The sequence below is a fragment of the Pseudorca crassidens genome, chromosome 1 (genome assembly GCF_039906515.1).
Source record: "Pseudorca crassidens isolate mPseCra1 chromosome 1, mPseCra1.hap1, whole genome shotgun sequence".
NCBI classification, from domain to species: domain Eukaryota; kingdom Metazoa; phylum Chordata; class Mammalia; order Artiodactyla; family Delphinidae; genus Pseudorca; species Pseudorca crassidens.
In genome coordinates, this window is record NC_090296.1 from 623,397 (window position 1) to 637,781 (window position 14,385).

The following is a 14,385-nucleotide window of genomic DNA, read 5'->3' on the forward strand; positions in this document are numbered from 1 at the left end:
CCAAGTTCCTGAAACTGTCCCTCACCCTAACCTTAACCCTGAAGTCTGACTGAGCCCCTCTCTGTGCTGCCCAGCCTCCCACTATTGCACACAAGTCCTGGCAAAAATGTATTCATGGCATTCACCTGGCAACCTCAGTCCCTCTAGCACAGTAAGCATGACCACAATGAGGTACTTGCCCCGAAAGTGGGACAGGTGCCACCTTACCATCAAGGCGCCCAAGAATGCTATGCACAGGACACACCACCACAGTGGTGACACAAGGGGTTTGCTGGGAATAGGAAACAGCACTGCTTGATTTTCAGCACCTGAGGGACAACCTGTACAACTCCAGAGGCACCACAGAGAGCAGGTGACACATGCTCACACACCAAGGAGGCGTGCAGCAGAGCGGGGGATGGGTCTTGCAAGTGGCCCCCCGTGCCCTGGGGAGAGCCATCCCACCAGTCTGCTGCATGCCTCCTAAGGTGAAAAAGCGTCTGTTGCATCAGAGGACCACAGCCACACTGATGCCCTGAAGCAAAGGACAAGAGACTAAGGTCGGGATAGAGTCGCCACTCCTGAGCTCCACACACCACCAGTAGGCAGGGGGGAGAGGCAAGGGCCCCAAGGGCAGGACAAGAGTGGCCCCATTTGCTTTGAACTTCCAGCCCTCATCTTGTTCAACTTAGCCCCAGCCCTGGAGAGCATGACATAACCACCAATCCATGTGCATGGAATCCCCAAAGGGGAGACCCAGGGAGCCCGTCACCAGCAGGGCCTGCTTCAGCCTCACCAGCGACCTCTTCTCAGGTGACAGTGCCCAACAATTCTGGGAATATTACATCTCACGCATGACATGACACCTGTGAGATGAGATTATCACAGCCACATGAGAGTAGAGGACCCACACTGCATGGCCTCAATGCCCTCGGGCTGCCAGGGGCCAGAGATGGAGTATGATGTAGGATTGGGTCAGCTGGACACACACCTAAGAGCCGATGCACACGCCCAGCAGGCAGCTCAAGAAACAACGGGAGAGCCAGGTGCAAAGTTGTGGTCAAATCCAGAGCACTATGCACGTCCAGAAGCCCAATGTCCCTGGCAACACGCACTGAAGAAAACCACACTTCTCTAGCAGCAAAAAGAACGCCAACATTAGGTGAAAAACTTGCCACACCCAGCAATGGGGGCTGGCTATTCACAAATTACAGGGGTCCCCCAGCAGCTCAGTCCAGCCACCGGTCCCCAGCACTACCCCATCACTGCCAGCCCCTGAGCTCTCACGGCCATCTCAGGGGTAGCGTGGCAGCAAAGGGGGGCGGGGGGGAGGAGTGCCAGGAATGAGGGGCAGAGTGGGCGGGGCATGCCCTCTCCAGTTCGCCCAAGTTGGCAGGTACCGGTCCATCAGTGTCTCTCGACGGCGACTTGGGGAAAATTCTGCAGACGCACCTCCGACGACTGGGCCCCAAGAGGGACAACACCCAGACCCGTGCCACCCTACCCAGGTTACCTCTCATGGCCAGGGGCGGTCCCCACCTCCTGCGTGCGACTCCGAAAAATCTATCAGAAAGAATCCAACCACCGGGACTCAAGCGTGCCCGCCACTGCGTCCATTCCACACTCCACGGGCCTCAGCACGTACCGGTCGGCCTTCTCCTCTGGAGCAGGAAGTGTAGAGGGAGTGGGGAAATTAATAAGGTCGGCAAAGAACACCCGCGCCACGGGCGTCTGCGTGGGTGCAGGACGCCCTCCCTTTCCTCCCCGCAGCGCCGGGCCATCGCGGGGTGGCTCATGCAGCCCAAGGGGCGCTGGTGGGTACCAGTACGCCGGGCCAGGCGGCTGCACGTCCGGGCGGAAGCGCGGCGCGACCACCCCCAGTGAGCCTGCGCGCCCAGAACGCGGCGAGCGAATGACGCGCCCACGCCCCTGCGTGACCCGGAGAGGTGCCGCCAGCTTCGCCGGGCGCCCGGGACTCCGCTTCACGCTCGGAGGCCGCGTCCCATCCATCGCCAAGGGCGCCAGAGCTCCAGACGGAAGAGGCGATATAAAAGAGGCCGCCAGAGGGCGCCGACAACCGGCGCGAACGTAAGCGGGACAGACCCCGAGCGCCCGGGAGCGAGGACGCAGCGCTGGCCGCCCCAAAGCCAGAGCTTGTCCCGGGGCGGGTGGAGGGCGTCCGCCCCGGCCCTGAGGCATCCTCGTGGCACTTAGCTCCCGGTTTCGTATGGCACAGCACGGCACAACCGACCCCGGCAGCATACAGGGGGAGCGGGGGCGGGGAGAGGAGGCTGGGAACATATTGGCTGGCGTCTGCCGCCTTGGAGACAACACTAGCCACGCGATTTCCAGGTGGTTAAAATTCCACGGAGACGCCGGCGAGGCCTGGTGGCCAGCAAGGGCTGCCCAGAGTGCAAGAGCGAGATCCTGGCTCCTGCGAAGGAGGGAAGCCGTGGACTGGCAAACCGAAACCAAGCAAGTGCTCAAAGAACAGCAATGCATGGGTCGGTTTTCATTCCATACTTTAGAACGGAGGAAGTCTTTCGAATGTACAGGGAAAGCCCAGGAGCTGGAAAGGAAAGGCTGATACGCTCAAACCCATACAAATGGAAATAAAAATCTATCTCTGCATAGACCGTGACAACGTCCAAAGACAACAAATGGGTGTGTGGGAGACACTGGGGAAAATGCACTTGCGGTCACGATGACATGGATTTCAGCATGACTTACCACGGGGGGAAAAAGTGTGTGTGTGTCGATAGCTATCCACTATACACCGAGTTCCAGTACATCTGTACAATGCAACATTGTGTGTTGTGTGTGTTTGAAATATGTTAAATGATGATGATAAACTATAGTCCAATAACAAAAACAAAGTAAAACAACCACTCAAAAGTCAAGATGTAGAACTTCCAATGTCAGGCATTAAAAAATAAATTTAAAAAAATGGAAAAAATAGGGCTTCCCTGGTGGCGCAGTGGTTGAGAGTCCACCTACCAATGCAGGGGACACGGGTTTGTGCCCCGGTCTGGGAGGATCCCACATGCCGTGGAGCAGCTGGGCCCGTGAGCCATGGCCGCTGAGCCTGCGCGTCCGGAGCCTGCGCTCTGCAACGGGAGAGGCCCGTGTACCAAAAAAAAAAAGGAAAAAAAAATATATCTGATAAGGGGTTCCTATCCAATCCCTAGCCCTAACCCTAAACAGTGCCCTAACACATAACCTAACCCTAACCTGTACCCTAATTCTAACCCTAACCCTCACCCTAAACCCTAACCCTAACCCTAACCCCTAACCCTGACCCTGACTCTCACCCTCACCCTCACCCTACTGTTTTTCCAAGTATAGTTCCTGCTTCTTCTTTTCTCAATTATTCTAACAAAGCCCACAAATGTCCTCAACAATCTGGCTTAAACTTTCTTGAAGTCCACACCCCATTATGAGCTTATGCTCTGGAACATTGATAAGGGGAAATACAGAGAACATCAGATGCACCTGTCCATGGGCTCAACATGAAGCCCACCACTATCTGTCATTCTCCCACCCATCACCCTGATGGGGAACTCTTGGTGTCATCACTGGTAACCTGCAAAGCAATATGACTTAAATCTCACCACTTCTTTTTCCCATCACCCATTGGGCGTCTTTAATGGATATTCCCCCCAGCATTATCATACGATCCAGTCTCCAGACATAATTCCCTCCAATTTTCTCCACAAAGGAAAAATAACATTTTAGTGCTTATGGCCTAACTCATTTTGCCTAGGGGTAAAGAGACCCTTACAACACATCCCCAACCACTGAAACATAAAGATACCGGTTATATTTCCTTCTATGTGAACAGGAATTTGTATGGGTTTCCTCCAGTCTACTAGCTCATGAAGGCCATGTCATATGCCAGTGTATCTGTTCAAATGCAGGCTCTGATTCCACCTGGCGAATAATGGGCTCACCTGGTTCTAGGTGTTGGATGCCATCCCTTCCCCTCCCCTGTCCCTCAGTGTATCAGCTCACGTTTCAGGTCCTGACTTTTCCTATGACTCTTGCTCATCCTGCTTTAGTTGACTCTCTTATTATCTACATTTAGTCAGTAAGATTATTATTTAGTTTTCTCTATTAGTATTATTGAAAAAGCTAGAAGCAATGGGGTACATTTGGGAATATGTTCATGAAACAGTATGGAGGAAAGGGCTTTTCATAAACAGCAGGTTCTACATTAGTAAATATGCAGGTGATATCGCAGGGCTGAGGAAGTGCTGATCTGCCCCAGACCCGCCGGTGTGACATCTCAGTGAAGGAGTGGAGCCAGTGATACATGTACAAATGTGTCAGTCAGAGAAGAGAACTCGGATTGGTCTTTCTGGTTCCCAGGAGAGATAACATCATGATGACATTGATTACACATCCAACACTAATGGCAAACCCACTATAAAGTTAAGACATGCTGTTACTATCGTGATCCCCAGTTTACATCCTTGCAGACTGAAATGCAGATGGTGAGGCCACATCCTCAGTGCCCACAGCGAGATGGGATGGAGCTGTGCTCTGCTCTCCAGCACCATTTACTTATATGACCTCAGGCACAGTCCCAGGACTCAGTGTCCCAGGGACTCGGGAAAGCTGCTCTCAGGTGGACATTTCAAGGGAACCTGCTTCCTGAAGTGGGGGCTTTCCTCTGACCATGACACCCTCAAACTCTGCAAACCATTCAGCGTGAAGGTTTACTTCTAAAAATCTTGCATGTTCTCTCACCCAGTGTGGTGGGAACTGTGTTCCCTGAGCTCCAATGTCACTGGCTGTGACAGGGAGAGTTAGAAATGAACACTTCTAGAGGGAGTGAGTCTGTGCACTGTGACCAGGTCACCTGCCCAGCATGTTGGAGTCCTGACGAGCTTCCAGGAGCTGTCTGTTCTTAGACCTTGCTAGCCCTGGGGATTCCTCAACGTCCACCCACAAGGAGGGAGCCCTGAATTTCGCGGTGTTCCTGCAGACAGTTGTGCACGGGAAACAGGCAGGTCAGGCTACTGTCCATGTAAGCATTGCTGGGATCCATGACCATCACAGCAAGAGTGACTACCTTGTCCACAAAATACATGGTGTGTTTAGTTGTTAAGAGTAAATCCACCTCCAGAGCAACTCTTGATAATATTTAAACTGTTTCAGGTGAGGAAATATGCACCCAAGTTAAGGGAAAAAGAACTCTGTTGTGAATTGTGATAAAAATTAAATTTTACCTGACTGTGTCTGAATTCAATGTCATTATTACATGTATGGTTTCTCTCAAATACTTGCGTATCCAGGATATAAACTTGAGGTAATGCAGAAAGGAAAAAACAAGAGTCTGTCTGACATCTTGGAGGACCCTGAATGTGTGATGGGTATTTATGTGAAATATATACCTCCACGGGATTAAAGTCTACTCCCCAAACCTGCCGTTAATCCTTGAGCACAGCTGACTTCCTGACTATCCCTTCAGCATCATTTCATTCCTGGACACAGAGTCCCCCAGGCATAGGGAGGGGACCCCAGGTGGGGGCTGAGTTCTCTGAGGGCACAGTCAGCACCTTCCTCAGGTGGAGCCCCAGAGACTGGGACCTCCCTTCACTACCTTCTGCTTTTTATAAAAAGGTCCCTCCCTTATGCAAATATCCCCCGAGACCACAAGGTAAAAACAAAGTACCTGTTCACTTAAATTCGGGTTTCTCCTCATGCTTGAAGAGAATTTCTGGGCTTCAGGAATCTCATCTGCAAGAAGATGAATCCACTGTGGTTCTTCCTCTTCCTGGTGTCAGCTCCCAGAGGTGAGTTTCTCAGGGATTCAGACATGAACACATGGGGAAGCTGCATCTGAGCCCATGAGTCACCGTTGTTCTCTCTGTCCACAGGTGTCCTGTCCCAGGTGCAGCTGCAGGAGTCGGGACCCAGCCTGGTGAAGCCCTCACAGACCCTCTCCCTCACCTGCACTGTCTCTGGATTCTCATTAACCAGCTATGGTGTAGCCTGGGTCCGACAGCCTCCAGGAAAGGGGCTGGAGTGGGTTGGTAACATGTGGTATGATGGAGACACATATTATAACCCAACTCTTAAGTCCCGGCTCAGCATCACCAGGGACACCTCCAAGAGCCAAGTCTACTTATCACTAAGCAGCCTGACAACTGAGGACACAGCCGTGTATTACTGTGCGAAAGACACAGTGAGGGGAAGTCAGTGTGAGCCCAGACACAAACCTCCCTGCACGGGGGGGCCCGTTACCACCAGAGGGCGCACAGGTCCCACGAAGTACAGGGCTGAGGCCTGTGGCAGGTGCAGATAGGCGCTGGGAGGGAATTCTTGTTAGAACCTGTGCTTTCCTCTTCCTGCCCAGGAGCTCCACCAGAGACCTGTTCTGTATCCTAATGTTTCATTGTTGTGGATTATGAAGTGTCTAGAAAGTTTTGTGTGCATGTACATATTTGCTTAATTTTTATTTTTATTATAGTTGTGTATATATATATATATATATATTCATTTGCACAGACACACTTAATACTCAAGAATTAAGGTTGTTTTTCATTTCTTTATTTACCTTTTTCTTAAAGGAGCTCAGAACAACCCTGCGGCTCACCATAATTTTCAATTTCAGCCTGAAGTTCGTGAAACTTGTAAATATCCTGAGAGTGCACATGAGACTTTTAAACAGTATTAATTGTTGTTTTGCTTTTGTAGATGTGGAAGGAGAGACACACCGTCCTGCTTTCAGGCAACCTGCACAAGCATTCTGAATTCTGCAGCAGGCAGTGTTACAGACTCTAACGCCAGAGTGCTCCAATACTGCACGTGCAATTATCCTCGTTATTCACAGATTCCAAATCTGCAAATTCACCTACTTCTAGCTTTTATGAGCACCACAAAATAAATACTGTCATTTTGTAGTCATTCACGGACATTAAGAATGTGGCCAGTTGTTTGAATCAGGCAACACACATGCATGCGCGCGCGCGCACACACACACACACACACACACACACACACACACACACACACATTTTCCCAGCTGAGGTCAGTCAAAGTGATGCTCTCTTTTCTTGTTTCAACTCCCGTCATGTAATTGAGCACTTTCTGGGCTCAAATTAGTGCCATGCTTTTCACATTTCTGTGATTCTTGGTGATTGTTTAAAGTAGTCCCAGGCATAGGGCTGAGGAACAGTCTAGTGTCCCTACGCACAAACGGCTGTGAGTGGACTTAGGGAAAATATACATGAGACATCAGCTTCATTCAGTCATGAATTATATGGCCATGGGTGGTGAAATGATACTCATGTCTCCAATATGCAGCTCACCCAAAACCTGAAGACAAAACTCGCTGCTGCATATGGGATGCAGCCTTGGAAACTTGGCTTAATTCCAAATACAGCCTGGCAAGTGGGGGCTTATGGCCAAGAAGACGGTGGGGTGGAGTGGACTGGAAATTATTAAGAGAAGAAATACAAGCTAAGGGGATTCTGGTTACATAGACTCAAAAGGATTCTTGCTAAAGGGTGACCAGGGTGATCAGATACTGTGTGGGTGATAGGAGGTTTGATGGCTTTGATCAAATACTGCGGGTGATCAGAGTTCAAGGGTAGGGGATCCTCATTATTCTCACTTAGCAGGGCTCTTGACAAAACCTGGCCATGCACATATAAACACAGAAGCCCACAGGTCAAGACTAGTCGAGAAGAGAATTGCAAGGAGCCTGTTGGCTAAGGGGTGGTCAGGGGTCTTTGTCACACTTAAGAAGAGGAATAATGAACATACAAGTAAAGCACGGATGCACACAGACACACAGAGAAAAGATCATCTGAGGACTCAGTGAGAAGACGTCCATCTGCAAGCAAAGGAGAAAGGTCTGAGAAGGACCCAAACCTGCTGACACCGTGACCTTAGACTTCTTGCCTCCAGGCCTGAGAGGAATCCATTGCTGTTGTTTAATCCACCCAGTCTGTTATTCTGTAATGGCCACACTAGCCAACGAGTACACCTATAATATAGACACAGACAGACATATATGGAAATGTAAGTATCGTACTGGAAAAGAAACATCACCCATTCTTCAGAGGTGACATGAAGCGGTGTCCACCCTGGATCTCAGCCAGCATCCTCCTCCACAGCCCTAGAGAAGGACCAGCCAGGACCATCTTTATATGGAATCATGCTTCCACCGGCACATCACACCCAGGCTCAAGGAGAAAGCACAGCACCTGTGCTACTCAGAGTCACGGTTCTCATCTTCACTGACATAACTCTCTGAAAGTCAAAGCATTGATCAAAATGAACATGAAAATCTTCTGGTCTTCCTCCTCTTGCGGGCATCCCTCAGCTGTGAGCATCTCCTGGGTCTGAGGAACGTGGAATTATGGGATGACATCTGTGAACTGGGTGTCTCCTTGTTTCTCCTTCGCCAGGTGACGTGTCCCAGGTGCTGGTGCAGGAATCAGGCCCAGGACTATTGAAGACCCTCTCCCTTACCAGCTCAGTCTCTGGATTCTCCATCACAAACAGTGCTGGCTGCTGGGACTGGATCCCTCAGCCCCCAGGGAAAGCGCTGAGGTGACTGGGGTGCTTTGGTTCTGGGAATAGCACAGCATACAAGATGTCTCTCCAGAAATGACTCTCCACCTCCAGAGACAGCTCACAAATTCAGTTTTCCCTGCAGCTCAGCTCCGTGATGACCTAGGACACAGCCCTGTGTTACTGTCCCAGTTGGTTCAGTGAGAAGTCAGGGTGAGTCCAGACACGACCCTCCCTGCAGGGGCCGCTCCAACCACCAGGGGGCGATCAGGGTCTTCAGGAAACAAGAGGACCCATTTCAGGGCAGGTGCAGAGGTTGGGATGGAGGGATTCTCTCTCAGAAGCTGTGGTTTCTCCACTGGATCATTGCCGCCCTTGAAAGCCTCATCCACAATGATTCCAGGGAACTTTCTTGTCTCTAATCTTGAGACTTTTTCATGGAGTCAGGCTTGTCTGTCTTTCCCCATCTATCTTTGGAAGAGCTGCACAGAAATATTTCTCCATGACACCTTTATTTGAAGGTTAGGTCACTACTTTCTGTTATTAGTTGTCAAGTTTTTAATCATTTAATGACATAAATAATTTTTACTGTTGAACTTTAAATCTGCTTTCCTGCATCAGATGGATTTCCAATTCCTCTCACCCTGACAATATCTCCAGTCCTGTCTGATGCAACTCCTTTCACTTGAATAGAATGAGTCATGTTGATATTCGGAAATTGACGTCCATACAGCACTGCAGGCATTTTCTGCTCAGGGGACCTTTGGAAATGTCGGGACACAGGCTGGGCTGTAACATGTGAGCTGTGTTTCCTGGACATTTTTATCTAGTGTGGACATTGATAATAAATAATTAGATAAAATAGAGAGATAGATAAAATGGAACAGAAACAAGTATATCCTAATCGTATAGAAAATAACCATAAAAACTGACTACATAACCCATATTTAGGGAGTGGTAAAGGCTCGAAGGTGTAAAGATGATACAAGCACCCGTATGAAGTTATTTGCATTAACATAAATATTTTTAAAACTTTTGTAAATTCTTTTCTAGCTCACGCCTCCATCACTTGATGAGTGTCTGGTTTTCTCTCTAAGAAATTGACAAATATATTCCAATTGGTGGTCACTGGCATCCTTCCAGCAAGCGGATGAGGGGCCTTTCGCTCTACATCATCCCCAGTCTTTGAATTTCTTATTATTTTGCCTTTAACTGTTTTAATAAGTGAGTAGCAGTATCTCATCATCGTGTTATTTTATGTTTCCTTAATGAAGAATCCTGTTAAAACCTTTATCTCTTCTATGTGTAAGTATCTTCAAATCACTGGCACAGTGCACATTATTTTCATTTTTGTTGCTGTCGTTGAGCTGTTAATTTGCTGTATATTCATGATACAAGTCCATATGAATATGATACTAGAAAGCACATTCTCCAAGTCAGTGCCTAATTCCCTTATCAGTGAAGTTATTCTTTCTGTTGCTATTGTTGTTTTCAGAACAGAATTTTTAATGGATACAGAAAAATTACAAATTATATTACAAATGATGTTTGGGGTATTATATCTAAAAATTCATCATGTAACACAAGGGCACCCATAAGTTCTGCCATGTCCATACTCCAGGCCACTTTCAGGGATGGAGGGTTAAGTTCACCTTCTTGAAGGGAGGATGACCATGATGAGGTACCTGAAGTTATTCCTTAAGGGAGATTTATCCTACCTTCCCCATTAGATATATTTATTCAATCTCTTTATATAAGTATGAATCAAGGTATTTGTTTCATACCATGTGTTAAGGTTATATACTAAGGCATTTTCTTTGCTTCTGTAATTGTGACCACTTGTCAGCCACGGGGAGCTCTTTCAGATTGTCTCCTGTATCCTCTCTACGGGCCCCCGTCCATTTGTGTGAAGACTTCCTTACTTTCTGGTGCTACAAGAATCTGCAGGATAATCATGTGTATTCTCTTCTGTGGCCCTGGAATTAGCCAGGCCTCACATGAGTCGTGGATCCTTTTCTGGAGAATAGTAATAGGAATCAGAAGATTGGGTATTAGGATACTAATGCTGGTGTCCTGTCTCCTGGGAGCATTGGCTCTAGACCCTATAAGCTAAAAGACCTTGGAAATATATCTGTGTGCACTACCCCACGTATACACACACACGTCTGCAACTAGCTCTGTATCTCACCTTCTGACCTGTGTTAAGGTAAATGTGAGACAATTCTTACATCTCCAATCCTAGAGCAACATCACATGGTTAAATCCAGACTTTCCACCTTGCTTGTCTGTTACATTCCATCCAACAGTGAGAAAACTGGCTCCACCGATGCCATCCAGCTACTAATTGTTCAATTCCACATGCACAGTAGTAACTGAATGCTTAGCCTGACTCCTGATGGAAATACCATTATCCACCAGGCTCTACTGCTTACGTGCAGTGCTTACAACTTAGCCTTCAGACTCCACTCATTTCCAAAGTCACTTAGGTCAAAACCTACTTTCCCACCTTCTCCAGCCATGTTAATTCATAGATTCACTATGATATTAGGTATCATGTATACAGTGTGCATCGTTCCATCCTTCAGTCTCTGAACTTCTAAACGAAATTAATATATATATTAAAAAGGTTCTCCTCTTACTGTACATATTTTGACAAATTCATAGTGCAATGATTCCACTACTGCAATTTCACTGAGAAGAATTTCACCATCCTTAAATATTGCCCATGTTTATCTTATGAAAAACCTTCTCCCAAATTCCTGCTAAATGCTTATCTTATTGGTTTATATATAGACTTGCCTTTTCCCAAAGGTGAAATAGATGAAACTGAACGTTTTCAGACCGATTTTTTAATTAGCAGTATGCATTTAGGATTCCCTCATGTCGTTTCATGGTATAATAGTTTAATATTTAGATTGCTGAATACAATTTCACAGCATGGATACATCACTCATTGTTTATCTGCTAATTTATGGAAGAACGTATTTGTGGCTTTCATTTTTCTCAATTGTAAATGAAGAGACCACAATAATTCATGGGCAGTCAATGATGGAGCTCTAAGTATCAAGTCACTTATGTAAATATTACGAGCATGACGTTGGGGTCTTACGTTAAGCTCTGTCTAGGTGTGTAAGTGACCGCGCGGAGGAAGGGCTCTGATGCAGAGACCACTCAGCTGACCCAGGCATCGTGCTGAAAGGATGTCAGAGACCAAGCAATGTCACACGAGGTGGACACAAGGCCCAGCCCTCAGACCTGGCTGAGCCCCCAGCCTACAGTCAGGGTCACCCTCCCTTACACATGAGTGTGCATCACAGGAGCAGGTCCTGCAGGTGAACTTGAGCCTTGCACAGCGACCCTGCATGGGGCAGCGTGGGCTTCTCCTCCAGGCCCTCCCTAAGCAGAGATGGTGAACAAAATAAAGAGCTGCTGTCAGTAGAAACTGTCAGGGGTTGTGGCAGGGTTTTGTGCGTCAGTCAGCACCTGGAACATTCTTATTCATTCCCCCGTGTGATCCTATTTCATATGTTGTAAGTATATGGCATAGTGGGACTGGATGAGGGGTCAAAGGCCACACTGTGAGCAGAGATGCTATGAAACAGTGCAGATCCAAGTCCAGGGCCAAGGTCCTCCCCAGGATGCAGGAGGACCTAAGAGCTCAGGCAGGAATCCTGGGCTGTCCCAGGTAGGAAGACACATCTGTGTGGATAGAGAGGTAACACCATCTGACTCACACTTTAGCAGGACCACGCTGACACTGGCGAGGTAGTTACTTAGGAGACGTTGGGACACTATTAAACCCTAACCACACTTGACTTCAAGGCAAACATTTCTAGTTTAATCTTGTAGTAGTTTTTGTTCCATTCAGCAGCCTATGGCAACATTAACAATCTTAGTCTTTGTTATTCTGTGAGCACTTGTCTCTCTCCAAGATTTAAATTTGCTGCTGTCTTCGTTCTATAATTATCTGATAAATTGGTGAGATTTTGATAATGTGCAACTTGCCCCATTTTGAGGCTGTTTTAAGTACACTAAATAAGAAGCATTTTCTCAGCTTCTCATCTCTCTGCGTCTCCAAGACGAGTATCAGCTTTATTGTAACACCCAGAAACTGGAAAGAGTTCCAATATCACACATCAGCTTAATAAATAAGCCAATCATGCTATGATCATTCTTGAAATGCAACCTGTTATTAAAACCAAGGATTCTTGATACACACGAAAACATGAGAGTATTCACAAATATTTGTGCAGAGTAAAATAAGCCATAACAATAAATATATATATATATATTTTGTTTTGGACTTATGTTATGTTCCGATTTTTATAAATTCTAGAAAATGAAAAGTAACCTGAAGGAACAAGGGAAGATCAACGGTGATGTGGGGACAGGATTGAAGATAACAAGGGACAGGAAGGCGGAAACCCAGAAACTACAGAGAATAATGAGAGGAATTGGTTTGTTCTCTCCTGATAATGCTGATGGCTCCGTCAGTATTCATCACAGTGTTCATTCTGAGTGTGTGCGCTTTGTTACATGTCAAGAACCTCATTAAAGTAATTACAAATAAAGAAATGCATGACTTGGGAGGGAAGGAGTGAAGGGGAGATACTGAAACATAAGAGACTCTTGAAAATACTTCTCATCAATCCTGACCCCTCCATGTATTTTAGGTAAACACGAGAAGAGAGCAAAGTCATCATGACCTCATTAGAGGAGGGGGATCTGCAAACCTCACCTGGCAACTCCAACTCTGTCCTCTAGTAGGATCCAGGGAGCAGCCTGGCCCAGAGCTCAGGAGCAGATGCTGGATTTAACGGTCACCCCATGTTTCTCCTTGGACACTACACACACCCTCCATTCCTCTGGGTATAGTTACACCTCTAATATGAGGGTAACAATGACAGCTACATGACGGGATGTGAGTGCATATGTAAGATGATATACGGGTCCTAAGAGTTTACTCTGGAACAATCACACAATGAAAGTTATATTTCCCAAATGCTACCAACACCACCAAAATCCAAGACTCTCACACCTGCTCTGAGACCGTGCCCTTTCTGAGGACATTCAACGACATAGCCTCTTATATACTAGAAGGTCATGCAAATAGGGTCCTTCCGCTGCTGATATAAAGCAGCCCCAGCCCTGACCCTGCAGCTCTGGGAGAGGAGCTCCAGCCCCGGATTCCCACGTGCTCCCACTCAGGGCTCAGGACAGAACACTCACCATGGACTTTGGGCTGAGCTGGGTTGTCCTTGTGGCTATTTTACAAGGTAATTTATGGAGAGCAAGAGACATTGAGGATGTGAGTGGATATGAGTGAGGGAATCAGTGGATGTGTGACAGTCTCCTGACCAGGATGTCTCTGTGTTTGCAGGTGTCCAGTGTGAGGTGCAGCTGGTGGAGTCTGGGGAGGCGTGGTGCAGCCTGGGGCGTCTCTGCGACTTTCCTGTGCAGCCTCTGGATTCACCTTCAGTAGCTATGCCATGAGCTGGGTCTGCCAGGCTCCAGGGAAGGGGCTGGAGTGGATCTCAGGTATTAGTAGTGGTGGTAGCACATACTATGCAGACTCTGTGAAGGACCGATTCACCATCTCCAGAGACAACTCCAAGAACACGCTGTATCTGCAAATGAACAGCCTGAGATCTGAGGACACGGCCATGTATTACTGTGGGAAAGGTACACAGTGAGGGGAAGTCAGTGTGAGCCCAGACACAAACCTCCTTGCAGGGAGGGAGGAGGGGGGATGCAGGGGGCACTCAGGACATACAACTGCTGTGTGGTTCAGCCCCAGGAGCAGGTGCAGATGGTAGTTAAGGGCTGCTTTCCTCTAAGGGTCTGGGGTTTCCTCTCCATATAGCAGTTTTCCCTGGGGAA